Raw genomic sequence first — 15433 nt, forward strand, 5'->3', positions numbered from 1 at the left:
ATTATAAATCTTTCGATAGGGTGATTCGGTTAGGTTGTAATGGTTGTCCAGAAAGTGGGCCCACTTGGACGAAAGAAGTTTGATTTATGCTTTGTGATACCATTACAGGGAGAGGAAAAAGAGATGAAGGAAAACGATAGTACCAAAAGGAGAGAGGTCGGAGGGTTGAGTATTTGCGGACTATGAACGGTGACTAAATCGAGGCAGTGTTAGCCATGCTGCTGATGAAGTTCATCAGATTTTTGATATGATAGGAGAATTAGTTTTACACCAAATTGTATAACAAAACCAATCAAAATGTGTTTTTTTTTCGAACATTTGTATTTGTATATTTTAAGGGTTTTGATTTGAATTCATAATTTGTGAAATAATTGGAGCAGTGATTTAATAATGTAAATTCACTGCCTAATAACGCGACTTCGTAAAAAGAGAAAAGAGGGCAGATTTATGTATTTTCTTTGTTTTTTTCTTGCATTATTTTCTTATGGGGTTAATGGGCCGGGAGCCAGGGGTTGATTTTGGACTGCGTTTTTATACCGTTAAATTCTTGACTATACTTGTGATTTAGCTTTCATGAATAACGAAAGTGAACGTCAGCTGGCGCACCCGTGGTGGGTGTGTTTGTGGGAGGGTACGAAACGTGTCGAAAAAAAATTTCTACCAACTCATTTTATACCGGCTGAAATTTTTTTCATTCTTGTTGACATTTAGTAGAATAAAAAAAATAGTCAGCTGCGCCGTAGAGAGGGGAAAATACGTCAAATACACCATGACAACGCACCGTCTCACAGGGCTCATGTTGTGAGCACTTTTTTGACCAAAAACTGGACAAATATCATCGAACAGCTACCTTATTCACCGGATTTAGACCTCTGTGACTTTTTCCTTTTCCAAAGCTTAAATTGCCACTCCACGAACGCCGCTTTGAGTCGATAGGGGCCATAAAGCAGAATTCGCTGAAAGAGCTGAAGAAGATCTCTTCAAACGCGTTTAAAAGGTGCGTTGATGACTAAGCTAATCGTTGGCAGAGGTGCATTTGTTCGAATGGAGCCTATTTTGAAGGCGACAAAATAAATTTTGGTGATTAAACAATTATTTTGCGTTATTAAACAATTCCTGGTGCTTTTTTGACGGAATGTAAATTGAATATTTGAATAAGGTTCTTTATTATACATAGAAGTTTTAAACTGTATTAATTATTTTCTTCATAGCAGTAAGCAAAATTTCCGATACACAGTTTTCTTTCGACGAATTTTCCAAATTTTCCCCAAAAAAAATCACGACCGACATTGTTTTTAATATATATATTTAAGTCATATACCACCAGAACCCATTCGTACTCCCATGCGGAATGCAATTGCGAAAATACATTTACAATTTGAACTATTCGTGGCGTCGCACAGTGTCTCGACTATAGAGGCGTAGATGGCAAAAGGTAATGGTGCCAGTTGATAGAACCTGTTCAGCCTTAGTTTGGAGAGGCAAGTAGTTTCACTCGCCCACCCGCTTAACAATTTGCCTTAGAACTACGGATGGGAGAGTAGAATCAACTCTCTCCGTTCCTAAAATGAGAATGTCGTAGCGGGTACGAGATGAGTTTTTCTGGCCAAACGCACGAAAAGCTTTCATCGAAAGTGGCACACGCAATCGTCGCTCGATTCATAAGGCAAGGGGTTAACGGTGTGTTCTAAATAAAGAATAATATCGGACTATTATCGACAAATTAGTTTAGTTGCATTTGGCTGTGAACCGTTCAAAATCAGGTGTTATTTTTTCAACTCTAATCAGATCATCATCATACAGGGTTTGATTGAATAGTAATGAGCCTTATTTTTTTAAGCAGTTTTATTAAACCTTTTGGCTTATGCAACTAATATTCTTCAAAATAGGACCCTTGAGCGTAAATACACCGCTGGTCGCGGTTCTTCCACTGCAGAAACATTTTTTAAACGCATCCGCTGGAATCGCGTTCAATACGGCTGTCACAGTTTTTTGAATCGCCTCGATGGAGTCGAAACGCTTCCCCTTCAGCTTTCTTGTCAGGCGCGGGGACAAGAAGAAGTCCGGAGGGAACAGGTCTGGGCTATAAGGAGGGTGGGGAAGCTCCGGAACCCCCATCTTGGCCAATGCAGAGGTCAGAGGAAGGCGCATTGTCGTGATGAAGGGTCCAATTGTTGACGAGGTCGGGCGAACCCGAGCGACGCGGTTTTTCAGCCGAAGGAGCACTTCTTTGTAAAATGCTGCGTTTACTGTGCTTCCTGGAGGTACAAACTGTTTAGCTTTACGCAAAATTTGATCGAGTAACGTTGCTCCAACGATCGCTGCATTTTCGCCACTGCAAAATCCTAACACACTTTTAAAACAGCTTTCACGCGCGGAGCGATGTTGACTGCACCGCTGTTGCCAGCGAACGGACCGGTTTCTAGTGGAAGGGGGAGGTCCAACGATCATTTTCCCGCACCTGTCAATTCGGTTGATCGCTTGGCAGACGCTGCGCGCGGGAAGGCTCATTACTTTTCAATCAAACTCTGTATTTAACACATTTTTACATTTTTTTTGTTTATCATCAAAAATAGATTTGGAAATGTGCGGGCGTTAGATTTTTCTTGTAAAAAATGTGAGTACCGGCTCGTCAGATTTTGCAACCAAATGAAAGTTTTTGAGAATTTCATGCAGTTTCCGAATCTATAATTCGATATTTAGACTTTTCGATTCTAGACGTCTTTTTGCATAATTTCGGGAAATGATTTTTTTTTCGAAGAATAGAACCCAAAATTGGAACATTTACACTTGTGAAATTTTAAATTTTAATGTTAGTTTTTCTGATAGGGAATAGCAGAAGTCGAAAGCAGTATTATGCCAGAATAGTTCGTGACCTTTTTCTACCTCGATTTTAAGTGAATCTATTAGAGGAAAACTAAAGTGATTTTCGATTGATTTTGAATTTTTTACATCAAACCTCATATAGTAGATATGACGCACACGCCGCTCAGGTGTTGCATTCCTCCAACATAATTTCTAATTTTCCTTTTCACTAAAATTTGGCTTTTGAAGCTATGACAACCTTGAAGATCTGCACTATAATGACGATATGAGAAAAGTAAATAGCAAAGGCAGAGATGATGGAAATGAAAACGTTGAAGTTTTTAAAAATGCTGCAGTTTTACTAAATACTTCGCCATGAAAGATAAATAAGGTTGACATGGAAAAATAATCATTTTTTTCTTTATCATCTTTAATGTTGGTCTCTTTGGCGCGGGGATGAGGATTAAGTGGTGGTTTGACCCCCATATCATGGGGACCAACTCAACACGAACTCCATATGGGGATTGGCTAGCGTGAATAATAACGAGGAAGAACCTTTACTTCGCTCTCCGGTGATGCTTGATGGTGCCAGTTCTGGGAGTAAGAAAGGGCCAAAGAGGGGTTGAAAGCGAAAACACGCTACAACGCTGCAGTCAAAATCTGCAACCGGTTTAGTGGCATGACCAATCTGACGCAAGCTGAAGCGGAACGATTGGCATGGGCTAAAAAGGAAGTTGAAAGGGGAGGTGCTCACTTTGCAAATCGGAACTAAAACGTGAGGAGTAAAACGGAGTATGCAAATTCAACTTTGGGCATTTCAACATTTCAATTCATTTCATTTCTTTGTTAAAAAATGGCCATATCTGTGAGTATAAAACAACAAACATGAATAAAGATAAATTGTTTACTTTTCTTTTTTGAACGATTAGAGAGAAAATTAGAATTCTTCTGATTAAGTTGCTTAAGAAAATTATTTGCCTTCAAATTGTTGTCCAAGTAAAATAGAAATACCTAACATGTGAAAGAGATTTTACCACATTTGATACAACAACTATTTTATTGAATTGAAATATTTAACTGTAGCTAAGTGGAAATTACCCAACCAGCGTTAGAAGGAACATTTTGAAAGCGATGAATACACACGACTCTTTAGAAGACCTGACAATACTTTAATTTTCTTTCAATATCCAGTCAATATAAAATTCTTTACACAACAGTTAAAATACGCGTTTACATACATATAATTAATTGTACTACTTGATCGGGGCGAACAGAATTCACTATTTCCCTGCATTTCATTGTTTATCGGTCAACTGGAGTAAAATAAAAAATATGCAAACTGCCATGGGATAATAAAAATATCTACCTTTGTCATGAGGTGAAATATTATACCATAAGTGTTTGCATAAATATACGATTCAGTTATTTCCTGCATATTTGAGTTCATTTTTAGAGGGTGGATCACCTTCGCGCGGTGCACCCTGGGTAACGCCAAATGTTCTGCGGCCTTCAAAATTTGAAATTTGGCACTCAACTCGGCACTCTCACAGCATGGTGGAGGTCCAGGGGGTTTTTTAAAGATATTTACGTATATTTCCAAAATAAAGAAAAGAATTTATTCATCTATCGATCTACTCATCAAGAAAGAACTAAATGCTTTCAATTTGCCTTTTTCAGCAAGGAAGGCATTGTTACTATGAGCTTGGAGAGCACTACTGGGAGACTCTGGTTGATCTCAGACCACATGGCACATGACGACGAGGTAGAACCAGCTCTCATGCTGCTACAGGAGGCCTTAGCTGAGGCGAGGCGAAGGGAAATCGGCGTCATCATTGGTACGCAAACTCCCATCATACTTCTCGGAGAAGTACAGACATTAATGCAAGAGGTGAGTCATTTTTCTAATTTTTTTGATTTTATTCTAAGTGAAGACTTGGTAGGGACCCAACTTTTGCTACTGCGGTCAGGGACGAGGTACTTGACCTCACTAACCAGTGGAGACATTCACCACTGCGTGTAATAGGGCTCTCGAGAGCTCTTGTATTGTAAGATCGCCCGCTAACACGCAAAACCCACCTTGGTGGACTACTGAACTCTCTGAAATTAGAACTTCGTGTAGACGGCTTTTCATAAGAGCAAGAAAGATTAAGTCTCCCACGGGATGAGAACTGTACAAATTAGCATAAGGAATCTAGAAATCCAAAGTTAGGAAATCGAAGTGAGACTCGTGAAGAAAATTATGCGCAAGCGTTAAAGGCTGGCATCGAGGAATTTCACGCCTTTTGGGTACCTGCAGGACGGATCAAGATGCCGGACGATGACTAGCGAGGAGTCACTCAAGTTGCTTCTCAACGCCCATTTTTCTGGTGAATCCGACTGGAGCAATACCAGCTCATTCCCCGCATCCATATCTGCTTGCTGGATAAGCGCCGCCTGGCTTGGGCGATAGATCCTTTCAAGCACTTCAAGTCACCTGGCCACGATGGCAACTACTGGTACCTGCGAAGGTATCTTGTCGTTGGCTGATCCCTATCTATGCGACAATGCAGCTCGCTAGGAGCTACAATACCATATCTTGGAGTGCTGTGAGAGTTACTTTCATACCCAGGGCAGGTGAAATCTCACACGTATCCCCACAGTATTTCAGGCCAATCAGTCTTTCATCGTGTTGAAGGTCCTTGAGAGGCTGATTTATCTTTTCGAAAGGTATGAAATCTCTTGGGGGGCGTTTATCGGTTGCCCAAACTGCCTATTGTAAAACCAGATTGGCGGATTCTGCTTTACAAACTATTGTCAAAGATATCGAGGTGTCCCTTTCTTAGAAAGAATTCACTGTGGCTGCTTTCCTAGACATTGAGGGCACTTTTGACTATGTCCTTCCGGAAGCAATCACTACGCCTCTGGGGGTCGGAATCAAGGCAATCAATCTCCTTCGTTCACACACTTCAAAGCGGAAAACTTTCATAACCAACTGATACTTATTTTGCTTACAAATTTGTTCAATCACCGATGGTCCGCAGTTTGCCCAAACTCGGAATGTCGTCAATTCCAAAAGGTCGAGCTATCACTGAACAGACTATAGCCACTATAGACATTTTTCAAAGAATTGCGTTACTTTATCTCATATACTCACTTTGAGCGGTTTTTTCTTATTGATTACTGAAATAATTCAAGTCTTGAGATTTTTAAAGTGGAAGAAACCTCTTACCAAGTCGAATCCTCTTTTTGAAGAAATTTGACTTTTTTTGTGAGTTAATTCATATATGTATATATGAACATCGACGGAGTTCGAAATTTCATAATGCATTGTGAGTGCACTTTGCATACCAAATTTGTAGTTCGGTACATTTTTTTTTTTTTCAAAATATTTAAATAATCTCATCAAATTCTCCTTCGGGCTCATATCTTCCACTAAATTTTTGCAAACCTTTTATTTTGTTTTTTTTTTGCTGAAAATACAATATTTTAAAATTTTTGAAAATGATCTTGAAGTAGAAGCAGAGCGGAGTTGCCCAATTTCTGGCGTCAACGTTGGCAGATTAGTTTTTATCTGATATCAAAAAGTTTCAAATTCATTTTACCTGAGCTGCAAAGTCTCACTTCACTATAAGGGTTACATTAGGATTGTCCAGCCGGTGCATGAAATAGTCATTAATAAAAAACAGGAACCTTTCTAATTTTTATTATTATAAAAAAACAAAACTTGTTTAATTTTTATTAAAAAACTATTTTTTTTTTTATTTAAAACAAAAAAGAAAAACTTATTTAAATTTTATATAAAGGATGGTTAAAGTTCAAGGGCCGATGTTGAATGAGAACCACACCTAAACGTCAAATTTTTTTTTGCATTTCATTTGACATTTTTCAATTTCAGACTAACTCAATTTGAACCATGGAAAGATACACAATCGAGCAACGCGTTAAAATTATTCAGGCTTATTATGAAAACGGGCGTTCAAATCAAAATGCATTCATCTTCAGTGATGTTAATTTAGGCACCGTTTGGCTCATCCCACAGCGCCAGTCCGGTGCTGAAAATTTTCAATACAAAAGGTGGTTAAATTTCAAGGGCCGATATTGAATGGGAACCACACCTAAACGTCAATTTTCACCTCAGTGGATTCGTCGGCCGGTCAGGCAGTTACTGTGAATAGTGTTCACTATGGTGAGATGATAACGAACTTTTTATGGCCCGAATTGGAAGTTATGGATTCTGGTTTCCTGGTTTCAACAGGACGGTGCCACTTGTCACACAGCTAGCGAAACAATGGCTCTTTTGCGCGAAAAATTTGATGGCCGAATAAGCTCACGTCGCCGTGATGCCAATTGGCCGCCAAGATCATGTGATTTGACACCGTTGAACTTCTTTCTTTGGAGTTATTTGAAAGAAAAGGTGTACGTCGATAAGCCGGTAACAATTCAAGAGCTGAACGATGAGATAATTCGGCACATTAACGGCATAGAACATCAGTTATGCCTCAGCATCATCGAATATTTGGACCATCGGATGGAGATATGCCGCCGAGGCCGCGGCGGATATTTGGCTGATATTTTGTTCCATACGTAATTGAGCTATACCAATATTATCATAATAAGAGAAATGGCAATAATTTCCTAAAAAAATTATATTTTATTAAAAATCAACACCGGCCATTGAAACTTAACCAGCCTTTAAGGGGTAACACCATTGTAGAAATTTCAAAAAATTGATTTTTTTTTCATAAGCTTAAAAAATTCTTTGAACCTTTTAAAATACGGAACAAAAAGTTTTATAAGTTACCGAAGTCTATTTCATAAATATCTTAAGCTTTTAACCAAGCGTTAGTGAGTGCTACCTAACGACTTCTCCAAATTTCCAAACTTTAAACGCGTTTTTCTCAAAACACGTTTTCTGAAATTGGCACGCAGCATAACTCAAACAATTTTAAATATTTTTAATCAGGTTTTTCACTACTCTGTATAATAACCTTCTTAAGAGAAGAGCGTAGGGGATTTTCGATAGATTAATTTAAACGATTGTTATAATTATTTAAGTGCCGTTTTTTTAGTAAAAAATAGAGTTTTTTCCTTCAAATGCTTGCTAATTTCCCAAAAATAAAAATTTTTTTAATCCCCTACGTGTTTCTCTAGCTATTCTTATCTAGATTAAGAAAAAAAATGTTTCTTTGTTCCAGATTAAAATTTGCACCCTCTGTGCTGCGTGCCGCGGAGCTCCTTCAAGAGAAACCACATTACAAAAATGTCTCCAATGCCGCCATTTTGTAAAATTTTTCGATCAAACTTTGTAGTTTTGTATTTTAGTATATAAGTAATAACTTCCCAAATCAGAGTGATTGTGTCCCCTTTCCTTCTATACAAAAAAATGCTTTAAAAATCGTGTTTATTTTACGCGTGTACAGTGGTGTTACCCCTTAAAAACAAAAATCTTGTTTAATTTTATAATTATTAAAATCTGACAAAATAAGCACAAAATGGGCAGTGCGATCTTAGACGATCAGTATGTATGAATAAGCGAATGTATCTAAGGACTGGTGGTACGGGTGAATACCACATAAAAACAAATAAGTGTCTATTTTTTGGTTATAAAATAAATTTAGAAAAAAAGAAAATTCAATATTTTCTTATGTTTTCAAATATTCCATAAAAACAAACAGTATTAGAAAATGTACTAAACTATATTAAAAAATTTATTATATTAATTCGTTCGTTTCGCAATCGTTTCAAATGTATACATAAATTCCCTTTATTTACTAATATTGATACCAGTTCTTAGGTTTTCAATGAAGTGTAAAAACCTATTATTTTAACTAGATAAAATTAAGTTTGTGTTCCAGATTGCACACAACCCGAGCCCATCAATGTTCAAACATAAACATCCTCATAACGCGTAAAATCCCCACAGATAAAGAGCTGCGCGTTTAACTGCACAAATTAGCTGTATTCGTTTTGGGGTTTCTTCTTGTATTTCGACTTATGAGTCCCGGTGATATATTTTATTAAGTAATTGTAAGAACGCTTCCTGTGGTATGCCACACGTGGTTTGATGGATCTGTGCTTTAATCATATTGTATTTTTCTTCTTCGTATATTGCAAAACTCCTGGCAATGTCTAATTCTTTATAGAGCTGCTTAACACGCGCGATTTTCTCGGAATCTGAAATGAAAATGGGGTTTGTTTGAAATTCCTGATGTTATAGCATTTATTTATTCATTATTAGTACAACTGCTACTATTCAGGATTTGCTGTTAATGTGCCCACCCTAATACTCACCATTTTTCCCATAACACTCCTCCATAATAGCTCTCTGCTCCGGACTAGCTCGCTGCATGCACGTCACCGCCAACCAGGAACACTTATTATCCTGTATATCTGTGCCTATTTTGCCACTAATCTCGGGATTGCTAAAACAATCAAGGAAGTCATCTTGTACTTGGAATAAATGACCCATCTCCAATAGAATAGTTTTGGATTGACGGAAAATTTCCGGATCTTTAACGCTGAAAAGAAACATTTTCTTTTTGATTTTGGAGTTTAAATGTCAATTGAGGTTGTCTACTAACCCCGCTAAATGTAAGGCCAAAGCTACCGGAAAATAGAAAGTGTAATGAGAAGTCTTGTTCGAGACAACCAAATTATATTTGTCCATAGTGAATGTGTTGACACTCTTATTAGCATTCAGTAAATCCATGGATTGCCCACAAGTTGTGATGAATGTTATTTCATGGAACAATTCGAGCAGATCAACATAGCAATCCAAGTGGCGGAAATTATTGCGTAGTATTTCATAAACTCCACTCTCAATCATAAGCGCATCATTGATGGCTATAAAGCCAACCTCCTCCAATTTGTGCCAACACAGTTGTCCACGACGTGTAGTGGACAACAGCACATCATGTCGTCGTTAATGAGGAAGAAACATTGTACCTGTGGAATATCATGCAAAATCACTGTTCACAAAATTGACAAATATTGTCTGCGAGCGCAGTTAAATCAAATAAGTAAAATATTTGATGCCTAAAAGAAGCGAAATGCTTACCATTTCGACACACCAACCCAGGTATTGGGCCAATTTTAAATTTTCCGCACCGAGCGCATCAGGTTTGACTAGATTTTTATACGTTCAAACGGTGAGTAGGCCACGATTCTTTTTGCCGTGTGGCAAATTGTACTGCAGAGCCTACGAAGTATTTAAAAAGAAATGCTTTAATTAGATATTTTTGAATGAATGAAGCAAATAAACAGTTAATACCTTTGTGAACCAGTTTTCGGTCTCAGGAGTTGTGTATCTTTTAGCTGCCTCGCTGAGTTCGCGCACAACATCTGTAAAGGCAGAATCCATTACAAATTACTAATATTTCATACACAAGTACTTGGCGTGCGTGTGAGTACTGAGCAGTTTTGATGTAGTCCGATAAATGAGCTGTAGGAAGATCGCGCGGACTTTTAATGGTTTGAAACACGCAAATTGAGTAAAGTTTTAGGAAAATAAATTTACATGAAAAGGTGCTTACACATAGAAATTTATTAGTTCAGTTTCAAAGGCAGTTGCAAAACTGAAATATTTATCGAGTAGCCGCACCTAACAATGGAGCATTGAAAAAATTGTTTAAATTATGCAAACTAAATGCAAGAGTTGTCTAGAAATGATTATTAGCTTCGGTTATTTCCGTTTTGTTGTAAATCTGTTAGCATTACAAAAGTAAAAGTGAAGCTGTGCCCTTTTTTCTGACCCTTCTGCGCTCAAGTGATCACAAGTGAGCAATTCAAGATAACAAATAGAATATATGACAGACAAAAACATTCTTTTTTGCTTTTAACTGACCTGGAAATACGGCCATGAATGCATTTCTCTCATCTTTTGAGGCCGTTATGTGTGCAGCTTTTGGCTCTGAATGGTTCCCCAATGTTGATAAAGAGCTAAAAAGAGAGAAAAATTGAAAAATAAACAAAAATACAAATAAATTGCCATATATACCGGATGGATAACACAGCCACAGGTAAAAATAGTTAAAAAATATTTAATTCTAACACACACCACAATATATACATACATACATATTATATGAAGAATGTACTATGCACATATTTAGTTTTTGCTCGCCATATAGATTAGAATAATGAAATAAAATATTTCTTTGCTTAAAATACAGGGTCCGGCATTCGAAGTGTAACCAACTTCAGACCGCTCGCACAGTTGATGCACGTCATAGAGGTGGCCATCAAAAGACTGCAACGTCACGTGAAATGGTTCAAAAAGTGAAGAAGCGACTTGAATGAAATCCCCGACGAAGTGTCAATCAAATGGCGAAAGAACTGAAAGTATCTGACCGTAGCATCCGCCGCATACTGAAAAATAATCTCAAAGTCAAGCCTTACAAGATCCAAAATACAAAAGGCGCATGATCTCACACCAAAGCAGCAACAAGTCAGACTTGAGAGAGCGAAAGAGTTGCTTCGCTTGGCCGAGAGAGGTCAATTTCCGAACATTGTATTTTCTAACGAGACAATTTTTCAAATTGAGCACTTTGTAAACTCCCACCAGGAGACTGGGATGAAATATTTGCCTAGAATCTGAAGTTCTCGTAGCTTCGTCCTGAGGTAAGGAATCTTAACGTAGCGGATAATCTCACGTTTAGCGTGCGGCGTTATCAATTCGAGAATTCGAGTTATAAGTCTCCACGTCCACACGCAAAAAAAGTTATAATTTCTAGAATCTCGACAATTCAAGACGTTTAATAGCTTTACACGGTATCTTTCTCCTACTTCTATTAGCCAAACATTCACGCATACTCTTCTGCGTTTTGCTTTTGCCATCTTTACCTCTTTCTTTTTAAATTATATTAGCTATCCCTCCGTACGCTATCAGCACAAAATCACATATGAGCCGCTCACCCTTTTGTGTTTTAATTAGTAAAAAAGTTATTCAAAACCAAAATGTGATGATTAGTTTCGCGTCACCTTGCTTCTACGCCAATTTAGACTGCATGGCTTGGTGAAAATGGCCTTTATGAGAAATAGAAAATTATCGGGATTTTCCAGCAACTTGCGCTTTATTATACAATACAAAAATATAATGGACTATAAACTGCGATTTTTTTTAATATTAAAAAGTTTGAAACCTTGATTTATAATATATGACATTTGTTTTAGAATGATTTTTTTATACGAAATCAATGAAAATTAAAAAAAAACAGAAAGGTAGTCAAAACGGATTAAAATATCGCGATTCTATTATTTTGTCCGCAAGTGAAAAATTTTTTTTTATATGAAATCAATGAAAATTACAAAAAGGAATTATAAAGGTGGTCAACACGTGATTCTATTATTTTGTCTGGAAGTGTACATACTTATTTTTATATAAAATCAATGAAAATTAAAAAAAAGGTGGTCAAAATGGATCAAAATACCGTGATTCTATTATTTTGTCTGGAAGTGTACATATTTTATTTTGTATGAAATCAAAAAAAATTAAAAAAAAAAAACCAAAGAAAGATGAAACGGGTCAAATTACCGCGAGTTTATTATTTTGTTCGCAAGTGTACATATATTTTTTATATATTCAATGAAAATTAAAAAAAAAGGTGGTCAAAACATGATTCTATTATTTTGTCTGCAAGAGTACATATATTTTTGTATACAAAATCAACAAAAGTTAAAAAAAAAACAAAAGAAAGATGATGAATGAAAACGGGTTAAATTACCGCGATTTAATTATTTTGTCCGCAAGTGTATATGGGGCGTTCCACGTCAACCGGACCAAAGCTCTGTCCAAAATTCTATGGGATGAAAATAATCATGTAATATGTCAAAATACTCGTAAACTCATGCCCTTTCAATTGCAAAGTGGCAAATTTGAAAATTCAAAATGGCGTCATTACTGTGTCACCTCAAAGACACTAAATTCCAAAATTTGCAAATATATCTATCAATTACTTTTAAAAATAGGTTCAAAAATGATGACTCATGATATATTTGAATGTTTTTGGGGTCGCTGATTACGAATCTGAAATCAGATTTTCAAAATTCAAAATGGCGGATCCAATATGGCGGACATTTTTCGAAAATTTTTTTGGATTCGCTTGAAACTCATCACTTGGGGGTTTTCGGGGTCGCTGATGACGAATCCGATGTCAGTTTTTCAAAAATTCAAAATGGGGGATCCAATATGGCGACTGAAATTTTAAAAGAATAATTGAATTTACATGAACTATGTTACTCGGAGGTATTTGAGGTCGCAGATCACGAGTATGATGTTAGAATTTAAAAAATTTTAAATAGTGGATTCAATGTGAAAGATAATTTTTAAGAAACGTATTGAATTATTTGAAAGTTTGTAAGTTCTTAGGTAGCTGATCGCAATTCTGACTTCAGTATTCTAAAAATTCAATAAGTGTTGACTATTCATTTAACACTAGTCAGTTGTTTACGTAACGATCTCATCATGTTAGAATTTCTTCCCCTTTATTTGTTTTTGTACTAACACTAAAGTGTTGGATTTTATTTTATTACTTATCATTTAATAAAGTCTAAGATCTTAACTTGTTAGCCAAAGAAGTTAATTTTCTTTCAAAATATTCCATTTGTTGCGTCTAAGACTTCAACATGTTAAGTATGGTTCATCTTCATTTGTTTTTGTACTTAACATTCAACTGTTAGATTCTCTTTCGTCATATTTCATTTGTTTTCGTCTAAAACCTTAGTGGGTGAAGCTTGTTTCGTATTCATTTGTTTTTGTAGTAACATTGATTACCAAACCTGAAAAAACTCAAATCAGCAGAAATGATTGAAGATGCTACTAAGAAATTAGAAGGTACTTTAATCAATTGCTTTGAGGAACTGTGTCCACTCGGGCAAAGCAGACAGGGGAAAGCGGTTCCTTGGTGGAACTCTGAACTGTCGAAGCTTCGTGTACGGTCCAGGAAACTTCTTAATAAGGCCTTGAAGACCAAAACAGAAGAGGACTGGGCCAATCATCGACTTACACAGAGAGAATATAAGAAAAAAGTACGGCAAGCCAAACTTGAATCCTATAGAAATTTCTGTAGTAACGTCGAAGAAATGAGGGAAACAGCGAGACTTTGTAAGGTCCTTCATTTAGACCGCTCAGTAAGGCTGGATTCCATTCGAAAACCTGATGGTTCATACACCATTTCCAAATCGGAAACGTTTAATGCTCTACTCGAAACCCATTTCCCGGGTAGTAGAACTCTCTCTGAAGCCGAGAGTGGCATGAACAATGACGGTGGCAACGGTGGAACCTCTAGGTACAGCTGGTATATTGCTAGTCGGATAGTGACAAGGGAATCGATAAGGTTTTCCATATCTTCCTTTGAGAACTTTAAGTCCCCTGGACCTGACGGAATATATCCAGTAATGCTTAAAAAAGGAGGAGACAGGCTGATTGAGGCCCTGAAAAGGATCTTCATAGCCTGTCTTGCATTTGGTTATATACCATCCCAATGGCGACGCGTAAGAGTAGTATTTATTCCAAAACCAGGAAAAGATGACTATTCCCTAGCAAAAAGTGTTAGACCAATCAGTTTGACATCGTTCATGTTGAAAAGTCTGGAACGAGTGGTGGAGAAACATATTCGAGTGGGGGTATTGCCGAGAAGTCCACTTAGTAGAAATCAACACGCTTACCAGAGTGGAAAATCATGTGAATCAGCCTTACACGATCTTGTTAGCAAGATTGAAGCTGGGCTGGAAGCTGACGAATACACAATGGGCGTGTTCGTGGACATTGAGGGGGCTTTTGATAATGCCACTTTCGGCTCGATATGTTCTTCTGCCGAACGACACGGAGTTAATCAAGCCATTATAAAATGGATATACTCCATGCTCTCTGAGAGGCTGTTAACCGCTGGTGGGAGCGACGACGAGCAAATCACAGTCAGGGCCAAGCAAGGATGTCCCCAAGGGGGTGTTCTTTCTCCGCTGCTGTGGTGCTTCGTCGTAGACTCCCTATTAGCGGAGATGCAGGAACTCGGCTTTCACGTCCAAGCATATGCGGACGACGTCTGTGCGCTAACATCGGATAAATCCTTAAGGAGGCTTTGCACGAAAGTGCAGAGAGTCCTTGACAAAATCGATGATTGGTGCATGAGACAAGGTCTTTCCGTTAATCCGAACAAAACAACAATAGTCTTGTTTACGAGAAAACGGAAATTGGATGGACTCAGTCTTCCAACACTGAAAGGTGTGACACTTGGTCTTTCCAACGAAGTTAAATATCTAGGAGTAATCTTGGATAAGAAGCTGACCTGGAAGACACACGTTTCACTGAAGGCGAATCGTGCATTGAAGATTTTTCAGCAATGCCGTAGAGCCTTTGGCAAAACTTGGGGTCTGAAACCTGCTGTGGTCCTATGGATATACACGGCACTTATCAGACCAATCATCACTTACGCTTCTGTGGTCTGGTGGCGACGGAGCATGGTTAAGTCCACAATCCGGGAACTATACAGGCTGCAAAGAAGTGTATGTTTATGCATCACGGGTGCCATGAGTACAACCTCTGGTGATGCCCTAAATGCTATGCTTAATTTGCTCCCCCTGGATCTTAAGATACAACAGGAAGCAATAAAAGCAATGTGTAGACTCCATAAATATGGTTTCTGGCACGAAG

General features: G+C 37.6%; 1 pseudogene; it reads right to left on the minus strand.

The window, feature by feature from the left end:
• Nucleotides 1–8512: 8512 nt before the first annotated feature.
• On the minus strand, nt 8513–10717 carry LOC129244517 (farnesyl pyrophosphate synthase-like; annotated as a pseudogene).
• Between the last annotated feature and the right edge of the window lie 4716 nt (nt 10718–15433).

The sequence above is a fragment of the Anastrepha obliqua genome, chromosome 4 (genome assembly GCF_027943255.1).
Source record: "Anastrepha obliqua isolate idAnaObli1 chromosome 4, idAnaObli1_1.0, whole genome shotgun sequence".
In the NCBI taxonomy this organism is placed as follows: domain Eukaryota; kingdom Metazoa; phylum Arthropoda; class Insecta; order Diptera; family Tephritidae; genus Anastrepha; species Anastrepha obliqua.